The sequence below is a fragment of the Aethalodelphis obliquidens genome, unplaced genomic scaffold (genome assembly GCF_003676395.1).
Source record: "Aethalodelphis obliquidens isolate GAN/ISIS:26980383/991018 unplaced genomic scaffold, ASM367639v1 scaffold15, whole genome shotgun sequence".
NCBI classification, from domain to species: Eukaryota; Metazoa; Chordata; class Mammalia; order Artiodactyla; family Delphinidae; genus Aethalodelphis; species Aethalodelphis obliquidens.
In genome coordinates, this window is record NW_020837959.1 from 19,693,872 (window position 1) to 19,720,371 (window position 26,500).

Genomic DNA, 26,500 nt, shown 5'->3' on the forward strand with positions numbered 1-26,500 from the left:
AGCATGTATAAATTAGAAGGCATGTATAGGACATACACATATTAAATTTGTAAATATTTGCTTCCATGTAGAAGTTTTTAGCATATTACTTTATGTTTCTATATGTGAAATAATTCCTTTTTTATAGTAGACTTTTAACAATTTCTGAGGACCAGTTACATAATAATCAAGGGGAAACAGAAGTGAACAAGACTTTCTCATTACACATAATGCAGTCCAGCAGAAAACACAAGAAAATACACAGATTAATAAAGTGTATACCCTGATACTGCACTGTGAAAAAAGGAAATAAGCAGACAGGAAGATACGCAACAAGAAATAATAGTTAAACTCAGATCCCATGGATCACTGGGGAAAAACATGGTAGGAAGGACACGAACTTCTGGTAAAGGAAACAGCTTATGACACAGACCTAACTGAGAGATGACAAGCCATATTTGAGGAATTAAAATAAATTTTCTTAGACTCAAATAAAAGAACTACAATTTTCAGAATTTTTGTGTGTATAGCACAATACTGTTATTTATTTGCAATAACTGAAAATTTTAAGTTGAATACACCTCTACCATACCAGTCTATTGGTTAAGGTTAAATACTGTTTCATATGCTCTGATCATGACCTCTTACATACTCACAGCAAAAAATGTTTTAGGTTACTATACAGTAAATGCAGTATTTCTTTGTCTTGGATGGGACACTGGGTGCTGACTATAACCTATACCATGCCCCTTCTGCATACTTTACAGAAAAACAAAAAACCAAAAAAACATTTCCTTCCTCACAGTCACACCCACAATAGTATATATCTTTCATGAATGAAACATAAGTTGTACATGTTGGTTTACGTTTGGTGCCAAATTATCCAGTTTTTGCTTAAACAATGTTTAAAAACACCAGCACAGATTGGGAGAAAGAGCATTGAAGGGAGAGGCTATGTAAGAACTTGAGTTTGGAATTTGGAACAAATTTTAGAAAATTGTTTTTTGGCATAAGAGCAATAAGAAGCTATAGAATGCCTTCAAAAAAAAGGAAGCCTATATGTATTCTATTTATTCAAAGGTACTTTAGGATATTATTTTGAGGCTTTTATCTTATTTTGCTTTCAAATTCCAGATTTGCTGTACACATTAATTATAGAAAATATTTACTTCAAAAAGAAGATTTTCTAGTATCTTTTTTAGTTAGCTGATAATAAATTAGAAGGTTAATTAACTCTGCTTTATACGATATTTTATTTTTCTCATGTTGTTGAGCCAGTTATTCTTTGGTGTTTGCTGGGACAAATACTGGAGCTGAAAATCTCAGAGCAGAATATGTCATAAGGGACTCTTCTTTTCACACTCTAAAGAAATACAGATGCATTCTTAGCCACATGTACCAACATACATCACTACTGATTGTTATAATATTAAGAAGCACTATAGCAACAACAGCAATAATAATAAGCAATAATCATATAGTACTCCCTACATGTAAGGCATAGTCCTAATTGCTTCACATATTTTCAATGTATCCTCATGAAAATGCTCTCAGGGTAATATTATTACTATCTTCACTCTACAGTCCAGTAACTGGAGGCACAAAGAGGTTAAGTAGTAACTTAATCAAGACCACAGAGGTTATAAGTGGTGAAGACGGGATTCCAAGCCTGTTAGTTTAGCTTCAAAATCCACTTTATTACCTGTAATACAAAGAACCTGTAATAGATTTTACATCCTCTGATACGGGCAGCCACTCATATTTACTTCTTTTCCAAAAAAGAACAGAAATAATGTTGAGGGAAAGAAAAATCAAGAGATGATGGTGAAAAAAAGGAATGTGAGTAAAGAAAAAAGCTAATACTTCACACCACAAGTTACCAGATATGTAAACATGAACAAGTTACTTAATATCTGAGCCTTTTCCTTTTTCTTCAATGATAATGCCTACCTTGAAAATCTTATATGCATCTTGAAATAATACCATCAAATATATAGTATGGCATCTGACACATTTTAGGTATGTGATAGGTCTCCTGTGATAAGTCAACAGATAGTTTGTATGCCTATACGAGAGAAAACTGTCTCTATGAAAACTGTCTTTTCAAATAAAAGTACACCAAGGACACATGACAAAATCCACACATTTTTACATGGAAAAGAAAAGTATGTGTCTTTTTTTTGTTTATATTGTGGTTTCAAACTATTCTATCAGTGCAAGTTAGTGGACTGTAATGTAGTGCAGTGTGTAGTGCTACTTGCTGACCCAGGCTGATTGCTGGCCCATTAATTTGTGAATTTTATATAAACTCCGCTGATCAATCAAGTTTGGCAGGTTGTGTTTCTCTAAGGGTTAACAGGCGTGGTATGCATTTCCAGCCAGAAAGTCAAATTTAAGCTATGTACCAAGCAAAGATGGCATTCAATACTATTAGTCAGTACCTTTTCAGCCTACCCTTTATTAATATTTAATTTTGATGTCAAATAGACTAATTTAACGATATTAACTCATTCCAGGAATGGTTTCTTACTTTCCTTCTATCAAAGGCCCATGTGGATTGAGAGAGTTATGAGACCCAATAAAGATACCTCGTTTATTTGGCCAATGCTATGGCATATTTACAAAACAGGCTAATGAATATATGTCATATATCTAGAGAATGACCATCCTTGTATTCCTCTTATAATTAATCAGCTTATGATGTTAAGACTTCTTATAGATATTTTCCTATATTCTGAGAGGTGAGGTGAAACAAAATATTATTCAAAAATTGTTTTTATTCCATCTTGCACAAATATAGCCTACTCAGGGGAAGGTTAGAGAAAACTAGAAGAAAGACCAATTGCTTTCTCATTTGCCCATCATAACATATAGAATTAAAAACTACAGCAGTCTTTTCTCCATTGCATATTCTTGCCTCCTTTATCAAAAATAAGGTGACCATATGTGCATGGGTTTATCTCTGGGCTTTCTCTCCTGTTCCATTGATCTATATTTCTGTTTTTGTGCCAGTACCATACTGTCTTGATTACTGTAGCTTTGTAGTATAGTCTGAAGTCAAGGAGAAACAATAAATGCTAGAGAGGGTGTGGAGAAAAGGGAATCCTCTTGCACTGTTGGTGGGAATGTAAACTGATACAGCCACTATGGAGAACAGTATGGAGGTTCCCTAAAAAACTAAAAATAGAACTACCATACCACCCAGCAATCCCACTACTGGGCATATACCCTGAGAAAACCATAATTCAAAAAGAGTCATGTACCACAATGTTCACTGAAGCTCTATTTACAATAGCCAGGACATGGAAGAAACCTAAGTGTCCATCGACAGATGAATGAATAAAGAAGATGTGGCACATATATACAATGGAATATTACTCAGCCATAAAAAGAAATGAAATTGAGTTATTTGTAGTGAGGTGGATGGACCTAGAGTCTGTCATACAGAGTGAAGTAAGTCAGAAAAAGAAAAACTAATACTGTATGCTAACACATATATATGGAATCTAAAAAAAAAAAGAAGGTTCTGAAGAACCTAGGGGCAGGACGGGAATAAAGACGCAGACCTAGTAGAGAATGGACTTGAGGACACGGGGAGGGGGAAGGGCAAGCTGGGACAAAGTGAGAGAGTGGCATGGACATATATACACTACCAAATGTAAAATAGATAGCTAGTGGGAAGCAGCTACATAGCACAGGGAGATCAGCTTGGTGCTTTGTGACCACTTAGAGGGGTGGGATAGGGAGGGTGGGAGGGAAGGAGATGCAAGAGGGAAGAGATATGAGGATATATGTATATGTACAGTTGATTCACTTTGTCATACAGCAGAAACTAACACACCATTGTAAAGCAATTATACTCTAATAAAGATGTTAAAAAACAACAAAAAAAACTACAGCAGTACCAATCTAAATGCAATAACTGATACTAGAAAAGCAATTAGATCTCTCTCATTAGTTACATTCATCTCTTCATAATTAGATATTGTTCTGCTGTATCTTAGATCAACAATCTGCTTTCATGAAGTCAACTTCTAGACCAAAATCATCCTCCAGATTCTGATTAATTTCCCTGGAACCAACAGGCAGGTTTAAATTCATGATGACAATGTTCATTTACAATGGGAAGCCTGTACTCCAAAGTGTCAACGGTTAAGAGTTCTCAGTGAAGTCCTGCATTTGGGACATCTGAAACTGCCTTTATTTTCCTTTTAGAGAACTCCATATCTGGCTCTTAGTTTATAATGAGAACCTATCAGAAGCTACAAGGGAAGAACAGAAACCACCTGTTTGTAACAAGACCAAATGATTTGATTAGTTTATTACAATAACCAGGAATATTATAATCAACAGTGAGTCATACACATAATACTTATATAAAGGTTTAGTCAATTATTATCCTAAGTATCAGAACATACTATAAAGTAAAAGGCATTTACAACTCTATGGGGCCATGTTGTAAAGTGTGTGTTAAAACTGCCACTTTTTACAAGGTATCTTAAACTCCCCAAGTAAAACATTTTAGAACTTAATTTATTGAATGTTATTGCACTGTCTTTTCACCTGAACAGGAATATGTGGCTGTCCATCTTGGAAAATACATACTGCTAAGCTACATTCATTAAATACAATTTACCTGAATATAATTAAACCTTTTTGACATGACAGTTTTATTTTACATATTATGGGCTTAATAAAGTGCACATCTCCCACAGTAATGTTGGTCTATTTAAAACTATGGAGCACATCAAATATATATAACTATTTTTCCATACACTATTACTACTGAGTGTTGTGTCAGAGTGGGTTACAATGTGAATGAGTAAATATCTGTTGGTACTCAATGCTATCTAGGGAACTGCAACAATGATTTGCGTATAAAAGACAGCTTGATATTTGTATTATGCTGGATTTGGTGTCCACATTAGAACCCCATTTAGAGAAGACACTATTGAAAATGTCTTAGAGGGTACTGGGTTTTATATCATATTTAACAATAATTAACTGATGTGCAAAGATGATGTTCAACTATAGGATTACAATCGTTATCTATAGTGATAAAATCTAAACTGAAACAGCATCTAGAAGAAATTCGCATATTTTTAAAAGTAAGAAATATCTACTAAAATGATTTGATAGTATAGCAGAAACAGCACAAAATAGTTAACAAACTCTCCAGTCAGTGATAAGAAACTTCTACCACCCAGACAGAATATATATTCTACTTATATATATATATAGACATACACACACATATGTATATGTGTCTGAATTATTCATTCATATATCTTTGAAAGAGCAGATTATACTCATTTATATATATGCATATATATATTTAGTATATGGCAGATTTCATATTCTAAGGGCATTTGATTTCACTTTTATTAGTTATAAGCTTTATTTTATAATGATGTATGCCTTTATATGTATGTAACTAATCGATTCAAACTCTTAATGGAGCTATCGACTACACTGATATTGTAGAAAAATTTAGTATTGCACAGGTATTTTATATCACAGTGAAATAACCTTCCTAATCAGCGCCTTACAAAAAGCCATCACATTTTTTATAGACAAGGATATAAAAGTACAATCTAAACAGAAAATACATTAATTTCCTTAGGAGGTTTGCAAGTAATCAGGGGTTATTCATTTTTCAACTTAATTTACTAAAAGTTCGAATTTTAAAGTTAAAAATGATCTTGGGAATTATATTTAAGGTGCCATTATAGATAATCTAACTCATTGTTGATATTAAGAATATGTCAGATGACATTTTAAAATTTGTCCAATTAGTGTTAAGGGAGGTGACTAATCCCAAAAGATTTACAGCATTTCCCAAAATTCATAACATTTTTAAAATTAACATCACTCATTATAACATAATTTAATAAACATATATGCTTATATTTTCATGACTGTAAATATCTTGTGAAAATAATGATAAATTGGCACATACAGTCATTTCCTAATTTAAAAAGTTTAAATAGTTATGCTTTTTATTAGAAAATAACTCTAAGTCTTGTATGAGTTAAAATGTTTCATTTCCAAGATAGTTCTTATAATGAGAATAAAGGCATAAAGCTTTTGACTCAAATTAATAAGCTTATGATTCTCTCCCCTTTAGATTCACTGTGACCAACATTAATATATAAAACTTGGATCTTTAAAATATTTTCCTTATTTTCTACCATATATCAAGTGTCAATTAGCACATGTTAAGAATAGTATATAAAATATGTATTATAACATAAATAAAAGGTATTATGACAAATAAATATACATTAGTTGCTAGCCTCACATTTATTTTGTATTTTTCTTCTTATCTTCTAATTATTCATTAACACAAACTACTTTTTCCTTTTCTTTCTTTTTTTTTTTTTTTTTTTGAGAAATAAATTACTTTTAAAGAGCAGTTCACTTACCAATATTAGAGATTTAATTTCCCTGGGAATTTTGATTTTTTAAATTAGTGCTTATTAAACTCCATGAGCAATCAAAATAGGGCTTTTTAAAATGTAACAGTTAGTTATCTAACTTACTAATTTCTTCTAGATGTAGGCAAAGGAGTAGCAACAATTTTCTCAAATCTTGCAGATCCTCAGGCAAACTAGTGACCTTCAGGGTAAGAAGTTTATCAGATGGTGTTTCTCTTTATTACACACATGGCAGAATTTTATCACTTGAACAGTCAAATACGGCTTGAGCCAGGGCCCCAGCCAACATATATATGTTGTCGGCACATCAAGTTTTCTGCTCATTTAGACTTGGTTGGTCATGGGTGTATTTCTATGGAACTTCTATACATATATTATGTGAGGAAAAAATGAAAAATAAAGAGAACTACACCTAATAGCTTTTAGGTTTCTGGATAGTAAGAAAAAGGTCATCTGGAAAAAAGAGTAAATAACATCAAGCCAGAATTGATCATTTCCATTCTATCCATATTTCATCCTCATTCATAAAAGTGTTATATAAGCTAGCCACATGCCTCCTTAGAATGCAAAGATCTCTGCATATCAAACCATGAAACTCCGGTTGCAACCCTCCAAATATTTGCATATATTTCTTTTTAAAAAAAATTTGCATGTATTTCTTTTTTCTTGATAGCCATTTTTGCTGTTTGAATCACATCTCTCTATACTGCACGTACTACATATTTTTATGATTTAACTTCCCCTGAGTGTCTTATATAAACTGGATCGATGAACCAAAGATTGGGTGCATTACTGTCAAGTACATTTCTCACCAAACTCTAAATTAATGATGGAAAAGATTATGTTATTTAGAGAAAGACACAGTTATGCAGATTTAATATTAGTTTATAAATAATGATATTAAGTACAATTATTTAAGTGAACACATAATGACAATAAATTAAATTTCTATTATAGCAAATGTTAAAATAAAACTTTTGAAATTAGTCTGGTGGCACCTTATCTGAAATTGGAAAGTAATAACACCATTTTTCTCCTTCCAACCCATATACACAATATCCCAATTTGAGTTTTTAGAACGTACGCTGATACAACTGAGTAAGTTTTAGTTTACTTCAAACAGTTTGTTAGCTATGATGCTACAAACAAGTTCTTGACTACATCTGCACTTTTTAAACAAGTACACATTTCTATTGAAAGCAATGTGACATAATGAAAACAAGAGACTGGCAAAACTTCTTACTTGAAAGCCCATATCTTTGAGTATTAATTATCATGTGAACTTAGATGTATAGATTAATTCTATTAAAGGAGCAAATGTTATTGAATTTATGAATGCAAAGTCATACAGAAGGAAGTCCTTGCTGAAATTTTCCATGCACCAGAATAAATTTATTTACTTTCAAGATTAAGAGGAACTTACCTTTAAGGATCTAGAAATAAGTGGTGCCCTATAAAAAAGGAAGAAAGGCAAAGGAAATGAATTTAAAGACTGAGAGATACTCAGAAAAAGTAAGTATCAAATGATGCAGTTACACAGAAGAGAGAGAGACAGAGACAGGGAGAGAAACCAAGAGACCATGGATTTGTCTATCTCCTTAAATAAAAGTTCTAATGTATGAAGGAGTTTATGGAGGATATACCTTGAAAGCCAATCTGAAAGAGACAAAAGACTGGAAGTATAAAAAATTACTTGTTATTAGCACTTTAAAATTTATAAAGTTATTCTTAATATTCACACGTTGGTTTCCACATTTGAACATTTTTGACAACTGAATAACCACTGAAAACAACTATATAAATTTTACCATAACTATGTGATATAACACATACATTTAGAAAAAATTAATGATCGTAACACCCAACTACATTGACTGAGTTGAAACTAATAATAGAACACATGTTATAAACTCTTTACCAAGGTAAGTATTTCATCCCAAAGTAGCTATGAAATACATTCAAGAACCTGTAAAAGCCTTAGCATGCCTAATGGCTAGAGAGAAATATCTGGTCATCAGAAGTGAACTAACGGGTATTTTATTTCAGAATCTAACATGCTCGAAGCAAAATTCTTGCCAGCTTTGTCCTCTTTAAGTTTAATGGTTACTTGTAACTGGAAGCAAGCACTGCTGATTAGTGAAACTCAACAAAATTAACACCTAGCCTTTCAACCTCCTGTATTATTATTATTATTATTATTTTACTTCCATATCTAGCTAACTGCCTGGTAGAAAAAAATATTGCAAAGACATTTCTTGAAAAGAAGATTTAGTCTCTAAATACTTAAGGAAGTTTCTCTACTTTCAAAAAAAGGTTCTTCTTTTCTTTACACAATAAATAAATGCTATTTCAATCAGGAAAAAAATAGAGAACTGATTTGAAATAGTCAACAGGGATGATAGTTTATATGCACAATTTCATTGCAATTGTTCTCCTATGAAATACATGTAAAATTTTAAAACAAATACTTCCACATGCATACAAGTGCTTGCTGATGAGAAAACAATGTATAAAAATTGCATTAGGGGATGAATTTCTTCAAGTTTTACAAAGTTGTCCATATATTACCAGCATGTTAATGGGTCAAAAGTATTTAAAAAGCCAAAGCCTCAGCTACTGCAGCAGAGAGAATGTTTATTAGTTTTATTTTTAAAAGATCAAGGTATTGTTTTCTATCCAGTAGAGATATGTTTTCATTACTGAAGATAATCAGTAACCCTCTGCATATTTTCAATGTAACAAGTGTAACATATTCTATAGGCTAAACCTAGATCACAAAGCAAACAATAAGAGTAGAAGGAAGAGGTGGAAAAGAAGGAAGAGGAGGAGAAACAAAAATGAAGAGAACACTTAAAAAGTAAGAATTGATAAAGAACATTGATTATCAGAATCATGAGTTTTTAAATCAGCATAATTCTTTACATCATTGTGAAGTTTGCACCTAAAACACATTTCATTTACTGCATAATCATTAACAACATATTTCCTACAACTATTAATAAGAACTCTGAAAAAAAATTAGAGTATCCCTTTATGCAATGATTTATACAAGAGCAAATGAGTTGCTCAGTATAGAAAAAAGACAATTTATACACTGAAATTTTACTATATATATGTAAAACTTTATAACATAATTATGACTAAAATAACTATATAGAAAACTATAGTTGTTATTCTACTACAGGACTCTAGTAATTCTCAAAGAGTGAAAACAAATGCTTTTTAAGAATTTATTTTAATTAATAGATATATGGAGTGTTTACGTTTGAAACAATGGTGATATTCAGAATTTTTACCTCAAACAAGTCATACTACCTACGCTTCACCATGCAATTACAAATGCTCTTGAAAGTAATTAAAGCATGAAAAAGTTCAGCAAAGAATAGAAGTTATGAAAAACCAAATAAAACTACAGAAGTAAAAACCACAATAACCAAATAATTTAAACCTCACTGTACAGACCCAATAGTATGTTGGAAACAGTAGGAAAGAATCAGTAAACCCAAAGCAGACCCCAAAAAATGATCCAACCTGAGTAAGAAAGAGAAAACAGAGAGGAAAAAAACACAGTCTTAAAAAGAGTATATAAGGTAATATAAAATGCCTAACATTTATATCATCAGAGTCCTAGGAGGAAAAGAAAAAGTGTGGGGCTTAGAATAGTCAAAGACGTAATGGCTAAAAAGTTCACAAATACTATAAAGTCATGAGACAACATGGAAAATAGAGCAAACCCCAAAAAGGAAAAGATCCAAAATCCACACAATGGAAAAAAAAAAAAAAAGAAAAAACTCCAAATATTTAGAAATAAATCAGTCACACATATTGGAAATTGTGTCAAGATGTTTGCTAATAAGTCCAATGACAGAAAGTCACTGATTACACATTAGTAAGCTACTCTAAAGGGAAGAAAAGAAATAAAAACAAAAGAGTATTCTAAGATAGCAAATTGTTTTACATTTGCAATAGCGACAAAAGATTCCTCCCACAATTCAATTTAAAGATATGCCAGAAAAATATACTTAGGTACAGGTGACTTTATTGTTGGATTATTATGTTTTCAAGATCTTTAGAGAATTGTTTTGTTCTTGAACATATATTGGTCTAATTCAATTCATGATATTTCCGAATATGTATCTGTCTATGCTTCAAGGCTTGGGAATAGTGTTAGTTATTATTGCAATAAAAGCAATATTCATGTTCGGATAAAATTTCTGATTTAAATTCCTTTGACACAGATGGGGATTTGTTGGAAGAGGATTTTTATTTTACTTCCCTTTCAATTATATATATCAAATAGTGTAATAGAATCTCATGTTAAAATATTGGGAAATTGTTCAACTTCAAATATCTTGCTATTTAGGTTCAATATTTGTTACAAGGGCAAAATAGCTTGATAAATCACTTTTTAGAATAAAGGAATTTGTCATCATTTTTGTAGGCTTTTTAGCTTCATATTTATTATTTAGAGGAGCTTGACCATCCCTAGTTGAAGGAATCAAAACTCTTTCAATTAATTTAAAGATGAAAAAAATTCGTGAAATGCTATAGCTGATTTTAGACAATTCTCATGCTAACTATGATACGTCTTTATATTTTTTCTATAAATGTCTTAGGAAAAGGAGTATATAGCACTTCCTCAATCTTCAGCTATGACATTATGTTCCTACTTTTATTTTTGCTTTATTTACTCCTTATAACTAAATTTTCTCAATGTAATTCTCAATATTGAAAAGAAAACCAAGATTTAAAAGCTATCAGCTTTATTGATCTTATATAATAATTACATATATCATCACTGGAAGATACTAATACCATGCTGAAGAATATTTCAAAATATCTGTCTACTATCGTCTAAAAATAAATTTGTTATAGTCAATTTTGAGTGATTATTGAATTCACCATAATTTGTATTAACAATAAATTTGTATTTAAATATTTGTCAAATTGTATTTTTCAAATATATTTAATATGTTCTTGATGCTAATGCAATATAATTATTTATATGTAGATGAAAATATCAGTGATAAATTATTCCTAAGTACACGTTTCTTAACTATTTTCTAGACAAGTTTCTAGTCAGATTACATAGATTACACATTGCCACTTCAGCATTTACATGAAGAAAGAGGCAGTTTTACACTATCAATGGCTATAAAATGACCTGTTATATTTATAGGTAACACTCCTGTTTAATGAAGTATGGTCAGGAGACTCTGCCAATTTGTCAAATAAACCCATTTTGTGATGACATGTGGGGTACTGACCCAAGGGAAAAATAGATTATTGTGGGTTAAGCCATAGGCCTTAGAGTCAATACAGGCTCATCACCAGCTCTGAGGTCTTGAGTAAATCACACAAAACTTTCAACCTCAATTTCATAATGATTTTTAAAAAGGGTAACAGTGGGCTTCCCTGGTGGCGCAGCGGTTGAGAGTCCACCTGCCGATGCAGGGGACATGGGTTCGTGCCCCGGTCCAGGAAGATCCCACATGCCACGGAGCGGCTGGGCCCATAAGCCATGGCCGCTGAGCCTGCACGTCCGGAGCCTGTGCTCTGCAACGGGAGAGGCCACAACAGTGAGAGGCCCAGGTATCGGGAAAAAAAAAAAAAAAAAAGGGTAACAGTACTTACCTAATGATGGTATAATAACATACAAAACAATTTTTATAATGTGTTGTTTTTATCTAGTGCCTGACATATAAAATGCAATTAATAATAGGTAGGTACAAACAGCACCACCAGACACAACAGATTAAAATAACATCTAATTTTGTGGGTGATGGGATTAAAATGATAAAGTTTTTTTTTAAGTGGAGGTATATGAACCATTAATTCCTCAAACTGGCATCAATCAGCATCACTGTGGGATTTGCAAAATACAGACTTCTATGTCTCAACCCAAGAGAATCTAAATTCATAATCCTGAAATTTACAATTTTAAGAAGCTCTCTGGTTTATGCTGACATGAAAATATTTGGGGGACTTTCTGAAATGGAGGATCATTAAAAAGTTTTTTTCTTACAGTGACATGAGTTGGATTGCCTACTAAATTTTCTCAATGATCTCATATTATTTATTCTGGAAAATTAGAGAATAAATACTTTAACTTTTCCTTAAGAAAAGGTTTACACTTAACTTTCACTTACTCAGTTTCATAACTTAGTTTAGGTTTAACAAAGAGGGGAAGACGGAATGGATGGTGTGCTGAGCATTTAAAGTGCTTTAACTGCATCAACTAGACCTTTTTATGTCAGGGAGCCTAAGGACCAAATTGAAGTCTACAAAGTTTGCACACTAGTAATAAGTATGACAGTTAATAAGCATGACAAGAATATGGAGTTACACTGGAAAAGGAAAGGGAAGCCTCAAATTTTAGCCTTTGAGTGATTTTCACATGCAGACATCTGGGAACACTGTAGCATGTAGCTCTCTAGGAGATTAAATAAAGACTGAACAAGGCAATTGCTTTCCAGAGAATTTTATCTTACTTTTAGAGAAGGACTGACAAATGCAAAATTGGAGATTCATCTTGTGATTCCAACAGTCTAGTAATATGGTTTCTATCTTTGGCTATGTGTTAAAATTACATGTGGTGCTTTAAAAAAATTACCTGGTCCCAGATGGCTTCACAGGTAAATTCTATCAAACATTGAGAGAAGAGCTAACATCTATCCTTCTCAAACTCTTTCGAAAAATTGCAGAGGAAGGAGCACTCCCAAACTCATTCTATGAGGCCACCACCAGCCTGATACCAAAACCAGACAAAGATGTCACAAAGAAAGAAAACTACAGGCCAATATCACTGATGAACATAGATGCAAAAATCCTCAACAAAATACTAGCAAACAGAATCCAACAACATATTAAAAGGATCATACACCATGATCAAGTGGGATTTATCCCAAGGATTCTTCAATACATGTAAATCAATCAATGTGATACAACATATAAACAAACTGAAGAATAAAAACCATATGATCATCTCAGTAGATGCAGAAAAAGATTCTGACAAAATTCAACACCCATTCATAATAAAAACTCTCCAGAAAGTGGGCACAGAGGGAACCTACCTCAACATAATAAAGGCTATGGGCTTCCCTGGTGGCACAGTGGTTGACAGTCTGCCTGCCGATGCAGGGGACACGGGTTCGTGCCCTGGTCTGGGAAGATCCCACATGCTGAGGAGCAGCTGGGCCCATGAGCCATGGCCGCTGAGCCTGCGTGTCCGGAGCCTGTGCTCCGCAATGGGAGAGGCCACAACAGTGAGAGGCCCGCGTACCGCAAAAAAAATAAATAAATAAATGCCATATATGACAAACCCACAGCAAACATCATTCTCGATGGTGAAAAACTGAAAGCATTTCCTCTAAGATCAGGAAAAAGACAAGGATGCCCAGTCTTGCCACTGTTATTCAACATAGTTTTGGAAATCCTAGCCACAGCAATCAGAGAAGAAAAAGAAATAAAAGGAATACAAATTGGAAAAGAAGTAAAACTGTCACCGTTTGCAAATGACATGATACTAAACATAGATAATCCTAAAGATGCCACCAGAAAACTACTAGAGCTAATCAGTGAATTTGATAAAGTTGCAGGATACAAAATTAATGCATAGAAATCTCTTGCATTCATATACACTAACAACAAAAGATCAGAAGGAGAAATTAAGGAAATAATCCCATTCACCATTGCAACAAAAAGATAAAAAAACCTAGGAATAAACCTACCTAAGGAGGTGAAAGACCTGTACTCTGAAAACTATGACACTGATAAAAGAAATCAAGATGACACAAACAGATGGAGTGATATACCATGTTCTTGGATTGGAAAACTCAAACTCTGAGAATGACTATACTACCTAAAGCAATCAACAGATTCAATGCATTCCCTATCAAATTACCAATGGCAGTTTTTACAGAACTAGAACAAAAAATCTTAAAATTTGTATGGACAAAAGACCCTGAATAACCAAAGCAATTTTGAGGGAAAAAAAATGGAGCTGGAGGAATCGGACTCCCTGACCTCAGACTATACTACAAAGCTACAGTAATCAAGATAATATGGTACTGGCACAAAAACAGAAATATAGATCAATGGAACAGGATAGAAAGCCCAGAGATAAACCGACACATCCATGGTCAACTAATCTATGACAAAGGAAGCAAGAATATATAATGGAGAAAAGACAGCCTCTTCAACAAGTGGTTCTGGGAAAACTGGACAGCTACATGTAAAAGAATGAAATTAGAATACTCCCTAACACCATACAGAAAAATAAACTCAAAATGGATTAAAGACCTAAATGTAAGACTGAACACTATAAAACTCTCAGAGGAAAACATGGGAAGAACACTCTTTGCCATAAATCACAGCAAGATCCTTTTTGACCCACCTCCTAGAGTAATGGAAATAAAAAATAAATAAATGGGACCTAATGAAACTTAAAAGCTTTTACAAAGCAAAGGAAACTATAAACAAGATGAAAAGACAACCCTCAGAATGGGAGAAAATATTTGCAAACGAATCAACAGACAAAGGATTAATCTCCAAAATACACAGACAGCTCATGCAGCTCAATATTAAAAAAACAAACAACCCAATAAAAAAATGGGCAGAAGACCTAAATAGACATTTCTACAAAGAAGACATACACATGGCCAAGAGGCACATGATCAGTGGCTGCAAGGAATTTGAACTCTATTCAATACTCTGTAGTAACCTATATTGGAAAAGAGTCTAAAAAAGAGTGGATATATGTATAACTGATTCACTTTTCTATACAGCAGAAACACAACAGTGTAAATCAACTATACTCCAATAAAAACTAATCCAAAAAAAAAAAGACTAGGCTCTGAAAACAGAGCTTTTGATGTCCATTCCACTATGCAGCTTACTTGTATGATCTTACACAAAGGTCAGGAAAATTGAATGCTCACATGAAACACTGGGGTGTGGATACTCATAAACTAGGGGAATTGAGTCTCTGGTTTTAAATGCAGAGGGTAGCAATCCTGGATGATGAGACTTCCTACCGCCACAGACCTCTTCATCTGGGAACTCTCTGCAATTTCCGTAAGTTTATTTGCTATTAACAAGATTTTGTTAGACTCCTCCCTTTTGTTTTATATAAACAAATATTGCTTTTTAAATAAAAATTCTCTTTTCCATCTCTGCACATATGTATTTTAAGTTCTCGGTTAGATTAATATATAAAATGAATTTCCTATAGAAAGATCAGAGATTAACTCTCTGACTGATGACTATATTGGTTATCTTTTTAGCACTGGATTTCTTCATGAGCTTTGGCATTTGAGGCTGAAAGTTCATTTTGATGGGAAGTATTTTCTTTGATAGGTGAGAGATTGTTTCTTCCTTTCCTTTGTTTTTTCTCTCTTCCTCTTGGTTCAATTCTCACTGTCTAGTGATTTTTTTTCTGTGCCCACTGAAGCATCAGCTTTTTTTTTTTTTTACTTCTTTTTTTTTGAAGCATCAGCTTTTAAATCTCCCTTTAGCATTATTTCCCAGGAGTGGTATTGAGGATGTGTCACATCTCGTCATGGAATTCAGTGGGTTTGTGACTCATCCCTGAAAGCCATATCGTATTGTTACCTATCTCCTGCTTTCCCTTGCTTGAGGTAAAGACACATCCCATTTGGCATGTGAACAGATGGATACATTCTTTCCTGCATCCCTCACCTTTCATGAGCTCTTCCAGATGTCTATCTTAACTAAGTCTACCTGGCATCACATAACCATATGTGTTAAAAAACTTTTGCTTAATTCCTTTTATACCTTAGGAACCACACTCCCACCCTTCATTTGTTATTCTGAATTTGGAAAACGTCAAACACATGGCTTCAACCCAGCTCATTGTTAAGTATTTCTGTTCCATTTCTGGCTCCCAGATACATTCCTCTTTTATTACTATGCCTTTTTCAGTTTTCATAAAATTTATACTTTACTCCTTTGAGTTCAAAAATATGTAAGTTTTCAAGCATGAACTAGTGCACTAACTTGACAAATTAATCTATATAATGGTTTCCAGAATTATTTTTCTATTTCTTATGTTTTCTATAGAGAGAAGCCTTTTTGGAGAGCTAACATATTCCTTCCTCTCTTCTATCTGCTTGGGATAGGTTATTCTGACACCAAAGAGGAGCTTGCTGTAAAGAAGCAAATACAAATATTTTCTTAGCTTAGTGTCATCATTTTCATATGACAATGTATACAGAATAGGACTATAGACAATGTATACAGAGTACTACAAGAAAGAAAATTACAGAGCAGTATGTCTCATGAATATGCATGCAACAATCCTCAACTAAATATTTATAAGTCAAATACAACAACATATAAAAAGAATTATATACCACAACCACAGGAGATTTATTCTAAGTATGTAAGTTTGTCCAACATTCAAAATCAATTAATGTAATCCTTCCCATTCACAGGCTAAAGAAGAAAAGTCAGATGATCATGTCAATAGATGCAAGAAAACCTTTTATAAAACCCAACATGCATTTATGATAAAAACTCAGCAAACTATGAATAGAGGGGAATTTCCTCAACTTGATATAGAACATCTACAAAAATCCTACAATTCACATTATACTTAATTGTGAGACATTAGAAGCTTTCCCTCTAAGATCAGTAACAAAACAAAGACATCCATTTTCACCGCTCCAATTCAACGTCATACTGGAACTCCTAGTCAGTGCAATCAGATTTTTTAAAAAGAAATAAAAAGTATACAGATTGGGAAGGAAGAAATAAAATCTCTCTTTGTAGATGACATACTTGCCTATGTAGAAAATCTCAAAAAATCAACAACAAAAATTCCTACAAGTAGTGACTGTAACAAGACTGCAGAATAAAAGTTTAATATACTGAAGCCAATTGCTTTCCTACATACCAGGAATGAACAATCGGAATTTGATATTAAAGCCACAAAGCCATTTATAGCAGCACTAAAAAACTGCCAAAACACATTGGTATAAATCCAGTAAAATATTCACAACATATATATGAAAAAAACTATAAAATTCTGTTGACAGATATCAAAGAAGACCCAAATAAATGTAGAGATATCCCCTGTTCATGGTTAATAAGAGTCAGTATTGTCAAGTGGTCAGTTCTTCCCAAACTGATCCAGAGATTCAATGCAATCCCCATAAAACTGTCAGCAAGTTACTTTGTGGATATTGATAAAGTAATTCTAAAGTTTATATGGAAAGCCAAAAGACCCAGAATATCAGACACAATAGTGAAGAGGGAGAAAAAAGTCAGGACTGACATTACTTTATCTCAAGACTTACTATAAAGCTGTAATAATCAAGACAGTGTTGCACTGGCAAAAGAGCAGACAAAAAGGTCAATGGAAAAGAATAGAAAGCCCAGAAAGAGACCTACACAAATATAGTGAACTAAGATTTGACAAAGGATAAAAGCAACTGAATGGAAAATAGGTTATTTTTTCAACAAATGGCAATGAAACAACTGAAAATCCATGTGCAAAAAAGTGAATATAATCATGTAACTAATAAATTATCAGCAGGTGCCTACTGAATATGAAAAAAAAGTATTTAGACATTTACTTGACACCTTCATAAAATTAACTAAAAATGTATCATAGAACTATACATAAAATACAAATCTATAAAATTTCTCTAAGATACCATAGGAGGATGTCTAAGTGACTTTGGATTTAGCAATGAATTTTAGACACAAAACTGAAAGATACAACCCACGAAAGACAAAATTGATAGGATAGAGCTTATTAAAGTTAAAACTTGCTACAAGAAAGACTGTTAAGAGAGAGAAAACAAAAGAGAAACCATGGACTGGGAGAAATATTTGCAAAACACATACCTGATAAAAGACTTGTATCCTTTATAAAGTTATTGTTTTTAAAATAAACAAAGAATCCTTAAAACTCAACAATAAGAAAACCAAACGAAAACCAAAACAAGACAAAAGACTGAACACAACTCTCATCAAAAAGGATGATGGGAAATAGCATGCAAAAAGGTGCTCAACAACATGTGTCTTTAGCAAATGGCAAATTAAAACACGACAGTGCTACAGACCTATCAGAATGGCTAAAATCTAAAACAAACACCACCAAATGCTCACGAGGATGTGGAGCAACAGGAACTCTCGTTCATTCCCTTCTGGGAATGCAAAATGGTACAGCTACTTTGGTACATAGTTACAGCAGTTTCTTACAAAGCTATAGCTAAACACTGTCATACAATAGGATTCAGCAATCATACTCACAGATATTTATCCAAATGATTGAAAACTTATATCCACCCAAACATTTGTACATGAATGTCTATAGCAACTTTATTCATAATGGCCCAAAACTAAAAGCAACCAAGATGTCCTTCAATAGTGAATGGTTAAATTTTGGTACTTTCACACAATGGAATCTCATTAAACCATGAAAAGAAATAAGTTATTGAGCCAGGAAAAGATATAAAGGAACCATAAATGTATGAATTCTAAGCTAAGGAAGGAAGCTAGTCTGAAAAGTGTACGTATCATATGATTCTAATTATGGACAATCTGGAAAGGCAAAACTATACAGATAGTAAAAATATCAGTGGTTGCCATGGGTTCAGTGGGAGGGAGGTAAGAATGAATAGATGGAACACAGAGCAGTTTTAAGATAGTGAAAGTATTCTGTCTGATACTGCAACGATGGATACATGACATTATTCCTTTGTCCAATCCAATAATGGCACCACACTAACAATGCAGGCTGTTAATAAAAGGGGTAATTGTGGAGGTGCGGGAAGGGTGGTAAAGGAAGAAGAGGTATATGGAAACTCTCTGTACTTTCTGCTCAATTTAAACTTGAAACTGCTCTAAAAGAAAATGGTCTATTAATAAAGAAAAATCCTATCAAAACCCAGACACAATCACAAGTTGAACATCTGAATCAGGATATTACAAATTAGTATGATATTCACCTGTAAAACTTGATTTAAATTTATTACATAAATGTTAAAATTGCTTAATATGCCTTTTCTCCAACAAAATACCTGCTTCAGAAAATTACATAATAAATGTACTTATAAATGGCTAATTTAGATATAAGAGGAAAAAAACACATCTTATTAATAGAAAACCATTTTCCCCTGCCCTGATTAAAATAATTATTTGAGGATTACTGGTTTAACTGCTTGCCATCTTTTAGTTTCTCCAGGAGTGCCCATGCCTAGGTCTAATTCACTCTGTAGTTGGATGTGCAAATTCTTTTAAAATTCAGAGACACAAATTCTATCCAAGTTTTCATCTTCCATGACAGAGAATAGCTTGAACAGTGTGATGAGCAGTCTTCCTTCCATATGTTTTTTTTTTTTTTAAATTAATTAATTAATTTATTTTTGGCTGTGTTGGGTCTTCATTGTTGCATGCAGGCTTCCTTTAGTTGTGGTGAGTGGGGGCTTCTCTTGCTGTGCGCGGGCTTCAGTAGTTGTGGCTCACGGGCTTCAGTAGTTGTGGTGCACGGGCTTAGTTGCTCCACAGCATCTTCCTGGACCAGGGTTCAAACCCATGTCCCCTGCATTGACTGGCAGATTCTTAACCACTGTGCCACCAGGGAAGCCCCATATGTTCTGTTTAAATCTTGCCAATTTCAATGTTGTAAAAGGTGCGAATAAAAATCTATATGGTTCTGGAGTAAAGGGAAATTACTTTCACATTTGGTGGTCAATAAAATGGTGTAATAAAAAGTTTAATTTAAAATGAGTCTTAAATAAAATTATTTGTAAAATAGGCAAAAAGGGAGCAGAGAAGTCATAGCAGATGCAAGGAGTTCAGTAGAGGCAAACCAAAAGGCAATAATTAGAAAATTATGCTGTGGAAGTTTACAAAGATTGATCACTTTGCAGAATGGTGAATTATTCAGATTGGGGAAAAGCTATGTATAAGGAAAAGCTATGCTTAGAGTTTCTTTTAAAAATGAGAGTCAAAGTAGGTAACAATGTTATCTTCTACATGATGAAGCAAAAATAAAGAGTAGGTATAGACAATAAGGGTGGGGTGGCAATTAAAATACTTAAGACATAATTTGAGGGGTTGGTAGTTTGGGTCTTGAAGATAAAGATTCATATGTTTTTGTTTTTAAACAAATTCCATTTGAGAAGACTGCAGGGGGACAAACTAGAAATGCCCAGCAGTTGGTGGATTCTAGAAATCAAAAGAAACCTCAGATTGCTGATAAAATTTGGGAAATTTACAAAGAAATGTTATATTTGAGTGAATGAGATCATCAGAGTTTGTACTGAATTAAACAATGGCTAAATGCTGATAGATTGGAGATGAAAATGTGGATATTCTTCTTGCTTAGTGAAATAAAATGAACTGATATAGCTCTGACAGCCTGATGCTGCATACCTGAAACCCTAAACCAAACAGACTGAATTGCTCTGAAAAATTTAGTTAGGTTATGGGCTTATTAACAAATGTATGGCTCAGTTCTTTTTTTTGTTTTTATTTTTGAATCTTAAATCACACCTTGTTAGTTGGTATGTTTTAATTTATCGTTTGAGTATACAGGGTTTCATTGATGAATGTGTCATACAGATGATATACTAGCAACATTACAATCAGAATTACATTTGAAAGTTAATTCACGTGTATCTGTGATTCAGTCTGTAATAATTGCTCTAAGTTATTACTAGTCTAAAAAAACTTTCCATTAGAAACTTTGTATATATATTTTTTAAATTTGCTTAAAATCTTTTGAAATTCTCTATGTCTGTGTTATTCCAAACTTGGCATAAAATATTATCTCTAATTACTTGGTCAGCCAAAGTACATTACCCCTATAAAATATGAATAACCCAATATTTTGTAAAATAACATTTATTAAACAGAAGGAGACTGTTCAACCATGACATGTTTTCTTTAATTATTTAGGTACTTAATTTTTTAAAGTGAAGAACTTTCCAATCTGGTTCACATCAATTAATGTATCAATTACTACACAGATCTAAGAGTCCCAAGGCTTTGTTTTGTTTGTATGCTTTGGCTTCCATTTGGCAGTTGCATTTTGTACACCATAAAATCTATGATGAATATTCAATGCCAGTTCAAATTAGGTAAATTCAAACTGCACTTGCATAATTATGATCACTTTGTTAGTAATTTTGCCAACTTTTGTCCCATAAAATGCTATCTGTAGCCTATCCAGAAATTAAAATTATATATACTACATATGTACGTATATACATACGTATATATAAGTATATATATTGTATATCTGTGTAAGGCAAACTAACATTTCTATCCTGAGAAAAATAATACTTTTACAACTCCAAGGTTTAACTTACATGTTTGGTGCTGAGATGTTCGTACAAAGCAGTGTCAACTTAACTTACATCATAAATTTCACTCAAAAGTTTTCTATATTTGATGATTTATCATGTAATGCAAACATCCTTGCTCATATGTCATATACTCAATGAGATTTACTTTGACTACCCTATTTAAAATTACCTTCCATACCCTCATACAATGGTCTATTACTTTTCATATAGCTCTTATTACTTTTTATTATCCATCCAATGTAATTTATAGTGCCAGAAAAGCAGATTTTTTTGGCCTATTTTGTTCAAGTCCAAGAGCCTAGAACAGTGACTGGCATATAACAGACACATAAAAGTATTTTTGAATAAATGGATGAATGAATGGCTAAACTAAATTTGCTCACACTTACTCAAAGACTTTCATGTGTATATCAATTCCTAAAGACAAATAAACTACATTTCAATTCACTTAAAAACATGTATCTCTTCAAAAGATAAAATAAATCAAGGCATTATTACACATATAATTATTGTAAGAATAATTATATTTGGTAATGTAATTTTGCTAAAATTAATGTTTTTCAAAAAGAAAGAGCATCCTGATTGGTGGTAGATATCAATGGACATGATCATTCCTGGTACCCAGGAAACTCACCACCCAATTGTTCCTTGGATCCTGAGGTCCCTTGCCAGTGAAGTACATAGTTATGTCTGTTGTTCTAGAACATTTCAGATATTTTACAAGCTTTATGAAACTTTTTCATGAAGTACTGATGGGTTTGGGTATACTATATTATGAAACTCTATAATATACCTACTTGTATAAGAAAAACTAGGTTTTAGCCTGGATATCTATGGCAAAAGATAACTGATTACAATGAATGTTCATAATTCTCTGTACACAGAGTACATGACTCTCTATAACATATCTCTATGCTTAATAATACATATTCAGTGTTTCAGCTCTGGAAATTAAGTACTAGAGGCATCTCTGATTACTGCTAGAGAATATTCCAGCCTTTTCTTTTGATTTGGAAACAATATACTTTATCTCTAAAGTCCTTAACGCAATTGATCAGTTCAAACTGAGTTTTTACTGGTATATCTATTTTTAAAAAAATCTTATTTCATTTATTTTTATACAGCAGGTTATTATTAGCTATCTATTTTATACATATCAGTGTACATATGTCAATCCCAATCTCCCAATTCATCCCACTACCACCACCACCTCCTGCCACTTTCCCCCCTTGGTGTCCATACGTTTGTTCCTTACATCTGTACCTCTATTTCTGCCCTGCAAACCGGTTCATCTGTACCATTTTTCTAGGTTCAACATATATGTGTTAATATACAATATTTGCTTTTCTCTTTCTGACTTACTTTACTCTGTATGACAGTCTCTAGATCCGTCCACGTCTCTAGAAATGACCCAATTTCGTTCCTTTTCATGGCTGAAAAATATTCCATTGTATATATGTACCACATCTTTATCCATTAGTCTGTTGATGGGCATTTAGGTTGCTTCCATGTCCTGGCTATAGTAAATACTGCTACGATGAACACTGGGGTGCCTGTGTCTTTTTGAATTATGGTTTTCTCTGGGTAAATGCCCAGTAGTGGGATTACTGGGTCATATGGTAATTCTATTTTTAGTTTTTAAAGGAACCTCCATACTGTTCTCCATAGTGGCTGTATCAATTGACATTCCCACTAGCAGTGCAAGAGGGTTTCCTTTTCTCCACACTCTGTCCAGCACTTGTTTGTAGCTTTTCTAATGATGCCCATTCTAACTGGTGTGAGGTGATACCTCATTGTAGTTTTGACTTGCATTTCTCTAATAATTAGTGATGTTGAGCAGCTTTTCATGTGCTTCTTGGCCATCTGTATGTCTTTAGAGTAATGTCTACTTAGGTCTTCTGCCCATTTTTTGATTGGGTTGTTTCTTTTTTTAATATTGAGCTGCATGAGCTGTTTATATATTATGGAGATTAAACCTCTGTCCGCTTATTCGTTTGCAAATATTTTCTCCCATTCCGAGGATTGTCTTTTCATCTTGTTTGTAGTTTCCTGAGCTGTGCAAAAAAAGCCTTTTAAGTTTCATTAGGTCCCATTTGTTTATTTTTGTTTTTATTTCCATTACTCTAGGTGGGGGATCAAAACAGATCTTGTTGTGATTTATATCAAACAGTGTTCTTCCTATGTTTTCCTCTAAGAGTTTTATAGTGTCCAGTCTTACATTTAGGTGTCTAACCATTTTGAGTTTATTTTTCTGTATGGTGTTAGGAAGTGTTCTAATTTCATTCTTTTACATGTAGCTGTCCAGTTTTCCCAGCGCCACTTATTGAAGAGACTGTCTTTTCTCCATTGTATATTCTTGCCTCCTTTGTCATAAATTAGTTGACCATTGGTGCATGGGTTTATCTCTGGCCTTTCTATCCTGTTCTGTTGATCTATATCTCTGTTTTTGTGCCAGTACCATATTGTCTTGATTACTGTAGCTTTGTAGTATAGTCTGAAGTCAGGGAGTCTGATTCCTCCAACTCCGTTTTTGTCCCTCAAGACTGCTTTGGATATTCAGGGTCTTTTGTGTCTCCATACAAATTTTAAGATTTCTTTGTTCTGGTTCTGTAAAAAATGCCACTGGTAATTTGATAGGGATTGCACTGAATCTGTAGATTGGGTAGTATAGTCATTTTCACAGTATTGATTCTTCCAATCCAAGAACATGGTACATCTCTCCATCTGTTTGTGTCATCTTTGATTTCTTTCATCAGTGTCTTACAGTTTTCTGAGTACAGGTCTTTTACCTCCTTATGTAGGTTTATTCCCATGTATTTTATTCTTTTTGTTGCAATGGTGAATGGGATTGTTTCCTTAATATCTCTTTCAGATTTTTCATCATTAGTGTATAAGAATGCAAGAGATTTCTATGCATTAATGTTGTATCCTGCAACTTTACCAAATTCATTGATTAGCTCTAGTAGTTTTCTGATGGCATCTTTAGGATTCTCTATGTATAGTAGCATATCATCTGCAAACAGTGACAGTTTTACTACTTTTTTTCCAATTTGTATTCTTTTATTTCTTTTTCTCTCATTGCCGTGGCTAGGACTTCCAAAACTATGTTGAATAATAGTGGTGAGGGTGGACATCCTTGTCTTATTCCTGATCTTAGAGGAAATGCTTTCACTTTTACACTATTGAGAATGATGTTTGCTTGTCATATATGGCCTTTATTATGTTGAGGTAAGTTCCCTCTATGCCCACTTTCTGGAGAGTTCTTTTTATCATAAATTGGTGTTGAAGTTTGTTAAAAGCTTTTTCTGCATCTATTGTGATGATCATATGGTTTTTATTCTTCAATTTGTTAATACAGTGTATCACTTTGATTGATTTGTGTATACTGAAGAATCCTTGCATCCCTGAGATAAATCCCACTTGATCATGGTGTATGTCCTTGTAATGTGTTGTTGGATTCTTTTTGCTAGTATTTTGTTGAGGATTTTTGTGTCTATATTCAAATATACATGCACCCAACAGAGGAGCACCTCAGTACATAAGGCAACTGCTAACAGCTATAAAAGAGGAAATCGACAGTAATACAGTAATAGTGGGGGACTTTAACACCTCACTTATACCAATGGACAGATCATCCAGACAGAAAATTAATAAGGAAACACAAGCTCTAAATGACACAATAGACCAGATAGATTTAATTGATATTTATAGGACATTCCACCCCAAAACAGCAGATTACATTTTCTTCTCAAGTGCACATGGAACATTCTCCAGGGTAGATCACATCTTGGGTCACAAATCAAGCCTTGGTAAATTTAAGAAAACTGAAATCATATCAAGCATCTTTTCTGACTACAACACTATGAGATTTGAAATCAAATACAGGGAAAAAACGTAAAAAACACAAACACATGGAGGCTAAACAATACATTACTAAATAACCAAGAGCTCACTGAAGAAATCAAAGAGGAAATCAAAAAATACCTAGAGATAAATGACAATGAAAATACAATGATCCAAAACCTATGGGACGTATCAAAATCAGTTCTAAGAGGGAAGTTTATAGAAATACAATCCTACTTCAAGAAACAAGAAAAATCTCAAATAAACAATCTAACCTTACACCTAAAGGGACTAGAGAGAGAAGAACAAACAAAACCCAAAGTTAGTAGAAGGAAGAAATCATAAAGATCAGAGCAGAAACAAATGAAATAGAAACAAAGAAAGCAATAACATAGACCAATAAAACTAAAAGCTAGTTCTTTGAGAAAATAAAGAAAATTGATAAACCTTTAGCAAAACTCATCAAGGAAAAGAGGGAGAAGACTCAAATCAATAAAATTAAAAATGAAAAAGGAGAAGTTACAACAGACACCACAGAAATAGAAAGCATCATAAAATACTACTACAAGCAACTGTATGCCAATAAAATGGGCAACCTGGAAGAAATGGACAAATTCTTAGAAAGGTATAACCTTCCAAGAATGAACCAGGAAGAAACAGAAAATATGAACAGACCAATCACAAGTAATGAAATCGAAACTGTGATTAAAAATCTTCCAACAAAGAAAAGTCCAGGACCAGAAGTCTTCACAGGTGAATTCTATCAAACATTTAGAGAAGAGCTAACACCCATCCTTCTCAAACTCTTCCAAAAATTGCAGAGGAAGGAACACTCCCAAACTCATTCTATGAGTCCACCATCACACTGATACCAAAACCAGACAAAGATACTACAAAAAA